The sequence below is a fragment of the Cherax quadricarinatus genome, chromosome 4, assembly GCF_038502225.1.
Source record: "Cherax quadricarinatus isolate ZL_2023a chromosome 4, ASM3850222v1, whole genome shotgun sequence".
NCBI classification, from domain to species: Eukaryota; Metazoa; Arthropoda; class Malacostraca; order Decapoda; family Parastacidae; genus Cherax; species Cherax quadricarinatus.
Window position 1 is genome coordinate 61,182,898 of NC_091295.1, and position 10,650 is coordinate 61,193,547.

The following is a 10,650-nucleotide window of genomic DNA, read 5'->3' on the forward strand; positions in this document are numbered from 1 at the left end:
TACTAGGAGAGTTTGATGGATGGATTTATATCTGTAAGATCAGCACTGTGTTGGTGACAAGGACAGTGTTGGTGATGATGGTGACGAGCGAAAGTGTTGGTGATTCAAAGTTTATTCTCTATAAGGATTACAATGCTGAGTTTAGAGAATTTGGTTATTGTGTGGTTTACATGTAGTTAAATAATGATTACAGAGTGTACCACTAGAACACCTAGCATGGCTAGGCATTTCGGGCAGACTTAGTTTAATTCTTAATTTTAAAATATTACAAATTATGAGGTAAGTTGGTATTATGGCTAAGTGACTAAATACTAGTTTGTGAGTTTAGCAATGTGAATGCTTTTGTTTTGGCACAGTACATAGTTTCAGTATTGGAGTATCACAGGATTCATTATTTTAAGATTGAGGTTAATATTTCTGTTTATGGTCAAATGGGTGAGTGAGTGTAAGTGTGAACCACCAGGTGGTATTCGTGTAGTTAGTTGATGGGGTGTATCAGGGAGATAAGATGTTTTCTAATGGTAGTTTTGAAGGTGATGAATGTGTCTGCAGTTCTAGAGTTCTCAGGTAGGGTGTTCCAGATTTTAGGGCCTTTGACATACATTGAATTTTTGTGAAGGTTTAGTCGGACACGGGGAATGTCGTAGAGATGTTTGTGTCTGGTGTTATGGCTGTGGGTTCTGTCACAACTGTCAAGAAAGCATTTTAGGTCAAGGTTGATATTGGAGTTTAAGGTCCTGTAGATGTAGATTGCACAGTAGTAAGTGTGGATGTACTGAAGAGGGAGTAAGTTTAGATCTATGAAGGGTGGGGGGTGTGTTGCCAGGGATGGGATTTAGTGATTATTCTTACTGCAGCTTTTTGTTGTGTTATTATTGGCTTTAGGTGTGTTGCTGCAGTTGATCCCCAAGCACAAATAGCATAGGTGAGGTATGGATAAATAAGTGAGTGGTATAGTGTGAGAAGGGCATTTTGCGGCACGTAGTATCGTATCTTGGAGAGGATCCCAACCGTTTTGGATACTTTTTTGGTTATGTGTTGGATATAGGTGCTGAAATTCAGGTTGTTGTCAAGGTATAGGCCTAGGAATTTGCCCTCATTATGTCTGGTAATTAGAGTGTTGTCGATCTTAATGTTAATTTGTGCATCTCCTGCTCTGCTACCAAACATAATATAGTAGGTTTTGTCAGTGTTAAGCGTAAGTTTATTGGCTGTCATCCAAGTCGATATTTTGATCAGCTCCTCGTTAACATTGGTGTTGAGGGTGGCAAGATTAGGGTGAGAGATGACATAAGTCGTGTCGTCAGCAAAGAGAATGGGTTTCAGGTGTTGGGATACCTTTGGAAGATCATTGATGTATATGAGGAAGAGCAGGGGACCAAGGACACTTCTCTGGGGAACTCCAGTATCAAGTGGCCGTGTTGTTGATGCTGTGTCTTTAATGGTGACATACTGATACCTATTAGTAAGGTAAGGTTTGAAATAAGCAAGCGCATGGCCTCTTATACCGTAATGGTCAAGTTTGTGGAGTAGGATGTCGTGGTCTACTGTGTCAAAAGCTTTTCTTAGGTCAATAAAAATTCCTAGTGGATATTCCTTATTTTCCAATGCTGTGTAAAGCAGATCTAGCATTTTTATGATTGCATCATTAGTGCTTTTATTTTTCCTGAATCCAAATTGGCAGGGGTTGAGTATGTTTTGTGCCGTTATAAATGAATATAGTCTCCTGTGCACGAGTTTCTCAAAGATTTTGGATAGCAATGGTAAGTTTGATATTGGCCTATAGTTGTTTAAGTCTGTAGGGTCACCACCTTCATGTATTGGTGTAACCCTTGCCATCTTGAGTAGTTTCGGGAAGGTGCTAGTTTCTAGTGACTTGTTAAAGAGTAATGAAATAGCATGCGAAAGGACATGAGCCGCTCGCTTGTACAGTAATTGTGGGACATGAAACAGATTCCCTGTGTTATTTTTAAGTGACTTTATAATCTCGGTGACTTCCGTGGGCTCAGTTGGTACAAGATAGAAGGAATTTGGGAAATTCCCATCTAGGTAGTCCCTGGCATGGGCATTGGTATGTGGGATTTTATTGGCGAGATTAGATCCTATGGTTGAGAAGAAGTCGTTTATCTTGTTAGCTGTGTCAGTGGGATGTAGTGGTGTTTCATTAGGTTTAGTTAGGACAATATTCTTGTTTTTTTTCAGTTTGCGGGTCCCTAGAATCTGAGAGAGTGTTTTCCAGGTCTTTTTTATATCTCCTCTAGTGTCTGTGAATCTACTGGAGTAGTATAGTTGTTTGGCTTTCTTTATTACTTTGGTGAGAACTGATGAATAGTGTTTAAGAATATCTTTGTGTATTAAGCCCTGTCTATATTGCTTATCATATTGGTGTTTCTTGTCAATGGATTTCAGAATGGTGTTGATTAGCCATGGGCAACCAAGCCGTTTGTTTGTGATCTGTTTCGTTTTTATAGGACAATGTTTGTTGTATAGTCTAAGTAATTTGTTGAGAAAAATGTCTGTCCAGTCATCAATACCATTGGCCTTGGAGAATTCTGTAGGCCAGTCAACAGTCTCTAGGTCAACTGTGAACTTCCTTATTGAGGCCTCGTCATGGAGTCTAAATGAGACTTTGTTGTATTCAAGTGGTGGTTTACTAATGTTTGTCAGGAGGAAGGTAGGGTAGTGGTCTGTAGTGCTATCTGTGATTATCCCTGATTTGAGGGGGGCTAGTACATTGGTCCATATGTGGTCTATTATGGTTGCACTTGTCTCAGTGAGCCTGGTTGGTTTAGTTATTGTTGGTATGAGAAGTGTATTGTTCATATTGTTGATGAAATCAGTTACAGGCTGATCATCTAGTAAGCCAAGGTTGATGTTGAAGTCTCCAGCTAAGAGAAGGTGGTGCTTATTCATTTGTCTGTTTATTAGTGACTTTAATTTCTCTCTGAAATTTGGGATGTTTGTGTGAGGTATCCGGTAAATGGCACCGATTGTTATAGGTGTCTTAAGGTTTTTTACAGTGAAATTAGCAAAAATGTATTCCCCATATTCATCACTAAAGCAAGTGGTACTAATACAAGATAATTGGTTAGAGTAATTGATTGCAATACCACCCCCAACTTGGTTTGGTCTGCAGTTGTGAATTGCAGTGTATCCTGGTAGAGGGTAGATATCTATTGTGTCCTGCTTAAGCCAGGTCTCAGTAAGGATAGTGCAGGAGAAGGGTGTCTTTAGTGATTCAAGGAGTGCCAGGAGGTCATCATAGTGTTTGCGTAAGGACCTGATGTTGTAGTTAAGTACTGATAGACTTTTAGCATTCTTTAGGATAGTGCTGGCTTGTGATGCTGTGTAATAAATGGTAGTAGTAGTGTTTAAAATAGCGACCTACTTCCTGAGTGACGGTGATGGTTGTAATAACTTACTTCATGAGTAACAGTACTGGTGATAGTGGTAGTGACTTAATGGTTATGTCTTCATTACCTTTGAAACTTGTCATGATTGTGACCAGCTCTACCTGGAGCTCATTACCTTTGTAAATTCTCATGATTAATGTGTTTATGATTCATTACCTTTGCAATTACTCATGAGTGTGACCAGCTCAACCTGGAGCTCATTACCATTGTAACTTGGTCATGATTATGACCAGATCTAGTTCATTACCTTTGTAACTTGCTCAGCTATCAAAACTTTGGAGTCCAGTCCCTGGACCAATTATGTACCTCTGTAATCTTTTGACTACCGCCCACAGGATGGGTATGGGGTGCATAATAAACATATTAAACTAACTTAATCAAAGTGTTATTAATTACTAAGTAAGCTACAGTGAAAGGTGAAAGAACTGCAGTGGTGTTCTTAACTAAGCGAGTTACAGCTGAATTGTTTGTTCAGTCACTTACAGTGGTATTGTTAGCTAAAGAAGTTACAGTGTTATTAATAGCAAGGCAGGATACAATGGTATTCTTAGCTAAGTGAGTTACATCAGTCAGTATTTACATTTTACTGAATTCCGATCGGTTACAGGAGCAAAAAAAAAAAAAAAAAAGGAAGTTTCTTAATTCACATAAGGAAGCACGGAACCAGATGGTGATTTTGAGAAAGAGAGAGAGAGAGAGAGAGAGAGAGAGAGAGAGAGAGAGAGAGAGAGAGAGAGAGAGAGAGACAGACAGACAGCCCGACAGAAGGAAATTTTTTTTTTTTTTTTTATTCGCCGGTGTTCTCCCGGCCCGGGTCTTTTCCAAGTAGTGGTGACCCGGCCTTGGCTCCCTATCTGGGGAGTGTCTCGAGACTTAAGTCTCCCATGGGAGGAGGTACAGTACCTCCTCATCTTTGGGACCAAGTGTCCCCAAGCCTAGCCACATTCCCCGCCCTCACGGGGCTCGTAGGGAGAAGCTAGGCCTCTGGTCTGCCATCTACCCCGCCTCAAAGGGGCTCGTGGGGATGGCAGTCTTATGAGCTGCAGATGGTAGCAAGCTCAGCCCTTTTTTGAAAAGGAAAACGAAACTCTATCGCATCTAGTCAATCTCACCCGTTTTCTGTAAAAGGAATCACGGACTGTGTAGGGGAAACTCAGCTCCCCATTTATCATCTAGTGCGACTAGCCGCATCTCATTAATGCTTCGAATTTTAGAATTTTGAGAGACAAAAACACATATATACTAGGAATTTGTGCTCAGCCTGCCCAAAAATAATAATGAATTACGTGCATGTTTTCAACTGCAAATGAAATAAGAGTTCTTCGATGGGAATAAGTCGCATTGATCAGCTATATATAGTTTCCTGGGTCAAATCTACATAACGCGCTATATATTTTATGTCCTCAGTATTTATGAGCCCATAGAGCCATTGTACAAAATTATACAACCGTTTATAAAACACTCTAACAGACTTTCCTAAGTAATGATTAAGTAACGGAGTTTAAAGCCTGTCGACTACACCTAGTATGGGCCTACAGGCCTCCTGCAGTGTTCCCCCTTTTCTTATGTTCTTATTTCACCTGAACGCAAACATCAGGAATATTTTAATCACTAATTTTATCATTAATTAAATATATATATATATATATATATATATATATATATATATATATATATATATATAAAATTATATATATATATATAAAATATGCAGAGCAGTATCCCCCTTTGTTGGTATATAGGCCTAACTGACATCATGACATCTGTTATATAGATAGCCCCTTGTTATGCTGAGAATTTGGCCATATTAGGTCATTTTTATCCCGGATGCGACCCACGCCAGTCGCAGCACCCAGGTACCCATTTTACTGATGTTTTACATAAACATCCGGTGTAAGGAAACAAGTCCGATGTTTCCACCCTTCGTCGAATCGAACCAGACCTCCCCGTGTGAAGCGGGGCTTTGCCACCGACCACTTACAAAAGACACTAGAGCTGTATGTAACTGTAACACCACTTGTCAAAGATAATTCAATCTTCAAAACATCGTAAATATTATGTGTATATACACTGAGAGATACACATCGGGAAATATAACGAAAAGATCTAAATTTCGGCATACCCCCTTGCACCTGTTGTTTCCCGGGCCCAAACATTTCTTAAAAAAAATCACTTGTCTTACCAGATCTAGCCTATCAAAACTCTCGGAAAAAACGTATTACCATTTTATTATTATTATTATTATTTTATTACTCGTGGGCCCTAAACCTAAAATACAACACTTGGAAAAATAGAAGGTATTCAGACTGGGTTCAAAGAATTTGAACAGGTATAATTTCCGTAGATCAAGAGCCCTCACTAGCATCAAGGAACTTCTGGAGGAAGAATATGTAGGGTTAATGTCAATGCTGTAACAAATAAGAACATAAGAACATAAGAAAGGAGGAACACTGCAGCAGGCCTGTTGGCCCATACCAGGCAGGTCCTTTACAATTCATCCCACTAACAATCATTTGGACCTACCCACTTTTCAATGCTACCAAGAAATAAGCTCTGATGTGCAAGTCCCACTCAAATCCAACCTCCCCACTCATGTATTTATCCAACCTAAATTTGAAACTACCAAAGTCCTAGCCTCAATAACCCAACTAGGTAGACTGTTCACTCATCAACTACCCTATTTCCAAACCAATACTTTCCTATGTCCTTTTTAAATCTAAACTTATCTAATTTAAATCCATTACTGCGGGTACCCCTTTTGGAAGATATCCTCAAGACCTTTTTAATATCCCTTATTAAAACCTATCTTCCACTTATACACTTGATAGTCTCCCTCATTCTTCGTCTAACAATGAATGTAACTTAGAGTTCAATCTTTCTTCATAAGGAGATTTCAATGCTATGTATTAATTTAGTCATCCTACGCGAATGTTTTCAACAAATTTTATGTCCATTCTGAAATTTGGAGCCAGGGGGGGTATAACCGGGGTGGGGCCCTACAGTGTAAAAAGCGCAGATGACCCGGGACCTGTTGACACTTCTTGAAAAAACCCAAATCATTTGCCTTACCACCTAGGCATTGCTGTCTTTTTAATTTCTCACCAAACCCGCAAGCCCTTTTTCCAATGTGATCGCTAAGTTCCAATTTAACTTATAAGGCTGGGGTTTGGGAACTTGAGCTTCAGAACCTATTTATCTCATTAAACTGCATCTGCCATTTTTCGACCAAGAGTAGAGTTTGTCTAAACCTCCTGAATTTCCCTTTTAACATCTACGTTTTGAACAATTATCCTCCCCATCTTCGTGTCACCCAATTTGTCTATCATATAATTCCTTCATCAAGACTTTATATATTATAAACAACAAGGGGCCCCAAGATGATCCCGGGGAACGCCATTGTTACGATCCCCACTCGTTTTTTCCCCCATTTATGGACACTCTCGCTTCCTGTCTGTGAGCCAGATTCGACCCACGAGGCATCTTCCCCAATGCCAGAGCTGCTACTTTCCCAGTTTTTGGTGCTGAATTTACAAATGCCTTACAAAAACGAAATAAACAAATTTTATCTTTAAACACCCCAAAAAGCTTTACTGAAAAAGTTAATAAATTAGTTAGACAAGCCCGGGCCCCTTTTTGTGAATCCATGCTGGTATTTAATCTTTTATGCTTATCGAGAGGGCTTCTTATAATTTGAGCATAATTGACTTGAATTTGCCTAAAATTGGGGTCAGGCTTATTGGTAAGACGGAAAAGACTTGCCCCCTTTTTAAAAATGGGAATTACATTACCCATCTTCCAAAACAGACACTACACCTTTTTGAAGAGATAAAAAAAAAAAATTTTATTTAAATTTCCAGACTTCCATTTTGCTTTCTTTTGAACCCTTAAAAACCTCATCAGGACCGTGATTTATTTTTTTTAGCTGTCTATCTGCTTCCAACCATTTCACTAGATATGATGTTACATAATTTATCTTCCGGGCCCACTAAAAAATTTAAATTAAGGAAACTACAGGTTTCCCTAAAAACCAGAAAAAATTTTTAAAAACGGGTCATTTTTTAGTGATCCGATTTAAAACCACTTATCCATTTTTTCATCCAAAAAACATTTTTTTTTTTGAACCAAATTTAATTTCATAGCCCCTTCTGCTTTTTTTTCCCCTTTTTTAATGTCCTTTTAGTGTCAATATACTGATTCAAAGATGACCCTCCCCTTTTTTGATAGCTAAAATTCCCCTTTTTTATCCCCTTAGTAGATATTTGTATTATTCATCCTTTTTGGGGTCATTTCATTTGATCAATTTTTTTATAAGGGATAAATGTTCTTGAGCAGCATATTGTTTCAGAAAACTGTCATATTGATGCCTTCTTACCCCATAAAGTGAAAATGTTTCAAGCCCATCGTAATCGCAAGGAAATCTGGGACGTTATGATTATCTACTATAAACTTCCATTCAATTTAAATGTAATTGATTTGTGGTCCCCCAAAGTTCTTCTGAAACTTCTAAATTATTAACAAGGGATTCATTGTTTCCCAGAACTAAGTCACGGGTTTAAACCCCCTTGTAGGTTCTGTCACAAACTGCTTCAAAAAACAACCTGAACTATTTTAAAGGGTCGTATGTTTCTAAATTTCCCCAAAAGAAATTCCAACAATATGACGAAATCCCCCAAAATTACTACATTATCGTCCCTTTTGGCCCAAAAATTTTCGCCCCTAGAGTTTTCCTGGTCCTTATCTAAATTTGGGGACGATATCACACCTTTAAAAAAAATTTTTTCATTCCCCCCGAAAATTTTTCCAAACAGACCTGTATTTTTACTTCAGACAATAGTTTTTAAAGCAACAGCCGGATTCGGGCATACAATGCCACCCCACCCCCTTTCCCCATACTTCTATCTCTTTGGGAAAAATTTGAAACCCTGAAAGTGAATTTAGGGATTCCGACTTTTGAAATTTAAAACCCCGTCTCGTAATGGAAATACATCTATGTTTCCTGCACAGCAATGTCCAACTCGTCCATCTTATTCCTAGACTGGACTATTTTTTTAATATATCTTAAGGGCCCCCTTTTTTTATCATTCCCTGCTCCTTTTTTTATTCCACTAAACCTATTATGTCTTTTAATTTTCCACTGGCCTTAATATCCATTTTTTTGCCTGTTACGTTCTCCTAGTAATTTCACCCTGGGGCTTTACAGTTTTTTTGAGAAAACCCCTACCACTAACTATTTAGTTTAAAAAACCCAAAGCTTCCTCACTGGTTCCAGTCCCCACCCCCCACCAGACAAGTGAACCCCATCCCCCGGCATACATGTCATTTCTGCCATAGAAAAGGGCCCGTTTCAATGAATGTTACCCATTTTCCTACAGTATTTGTCCAAGCAATTGGACAAAATTCTTCCCCTTTATTTTTAACCCCCTCCTTCAAAAAAGCCACATTAAGGTTTCCCACCCTTTTTCCTAATTATTCTATTGCTGACCTATACCTGCTAATCAGGTCCCCACTCCTGTCGCCAACATCGTTTCCCAGCACGAGACAGATAATAGGATTGCTCCCATTACCCCTGATGTCATCCCTGGCAACAATATCCTTCATCCCAGCCCCAGGAAAACACACTTCCCTCCCTTCTATCCTTTAAACAGAATGCCCCATCCATGTACCCCAAACGCTATCCAACAACAACAATGTTTTTACCTTCCTTGGCGTCGTCCGTAGGGTGCCCCAGTAGCGACTAAATTCGCCAGGTAGCATTAACCCCTTGTGAATCGTCGGCGTTCTCGATGGTCTTCGTTGGGGGTTTTTAGGATGTCCACCCGTCGCCAAGTTTTTGGTGCTGTTGTGGCATTCCCCCTAGAACCCCACATTCGTCAGGTGACCGAGAATGAGTTGGAAATTTTTAGGGAGTTTTTGTTTTTTTGTTTGCCTCCAAACCCTTTTCAATCTTCGCTTTGGGTTTCCCTGTTGCCCGACCACGCCAAGCTCCCTTAACGGGGGTTACAACAGGAGGATTACACGAAACCTTTGTTTTCCCCCGTTAATCGCCGATTCCAGTTTAGCAACCTGAGCTTCTCCGCGCTGGAAAACGCTCAAGGGGCATCCTGGTTCGATTTAAGGCAAAAAAAACCTTTTTAGATCACCATTTCCCTTTTTACCTTTTTTATTCTGTCATTCTTTTTCTCAGACTATGTCTTTTTTATATTAAGCAGGAAATGCGGAGAAAAGATGGAAGGCAACTAAATATATCTGAAAAATTTGAAATTTAAAATCTTTAAAATTGTTTTTAAACTAAAAAAACTCAGCTTTAGTTTATCTACTTAGCAAAAAAAAAAAAAAAATATATAATGAATTACATGCTTTTTTTTTCAATCCAAAAAAAGATAGAGCCTGACAAGATGCCCCGGCTGTAATGACATTTGTCTTCTAAAAAAAAATTTACTATAGATATTTTTTAAAAACATTTATAATTCGTTAGTGTATAATTTTCATGTTAAAATTGTTTGTGTATAATTAAAAAGTAAAATGGAATATGCGAAGTCAATGAAAACGCAACCAGACATATGCCACGCAATCTTTTAAGGGGGTTTTGTGCTGTGAGGGGTTTAGGCCGGGTTTTCGTGGCAAGACTGCTTTGAAAAAAGTTTAACTGTCTGTGTACAGAGAAATGAGGGAGGGGTTTAAAAAAAAACTGAGCAGAAGGTAACATCAAATTAATTTTCTTTTTAAACATTTTGGGGGGCCAAAAGGGTTTTGGGTGAGCAAGAATGAACGCCATCTGAGGGGCCCAGTGTGGAGCCTTCAGTTACCCCGAGGTTGGGGCGGTTTTTCATACTTTTCTAGGAAAATTTTTCCCTGGTAGAATAGAGTATTTGTTATTTTGGCACATGGAGTTCGGTGTCATCCTGATATACTGGGGTTTTGGTCAATTGAATACGGAGTTAAAGGGGAAAGAATTAAAAGAGGGAAAAATTTTTGGGCACCTGAATATTTTTCTATAGAACAATAAGTGCTGGTGGTGGGGTAAAATTTGAGTAATGGTGTCGTTGTGGAACAATGAGTGGTGGTGGTGTCATGGGAACAATGAGTGGTGGTGGTGGGGGCATTGGGGAAAAAAGGGGGTTGGGGGGTTGTCATTTGGAACAAGAGTGGTGGTGTTTTCTTTTGGAACAAGAGTGGTGGTGGGGTCATTTGGGGAAAAAGAGTGGGGGGTGCTGGGGAACAATGAGTGGTGGTGGTG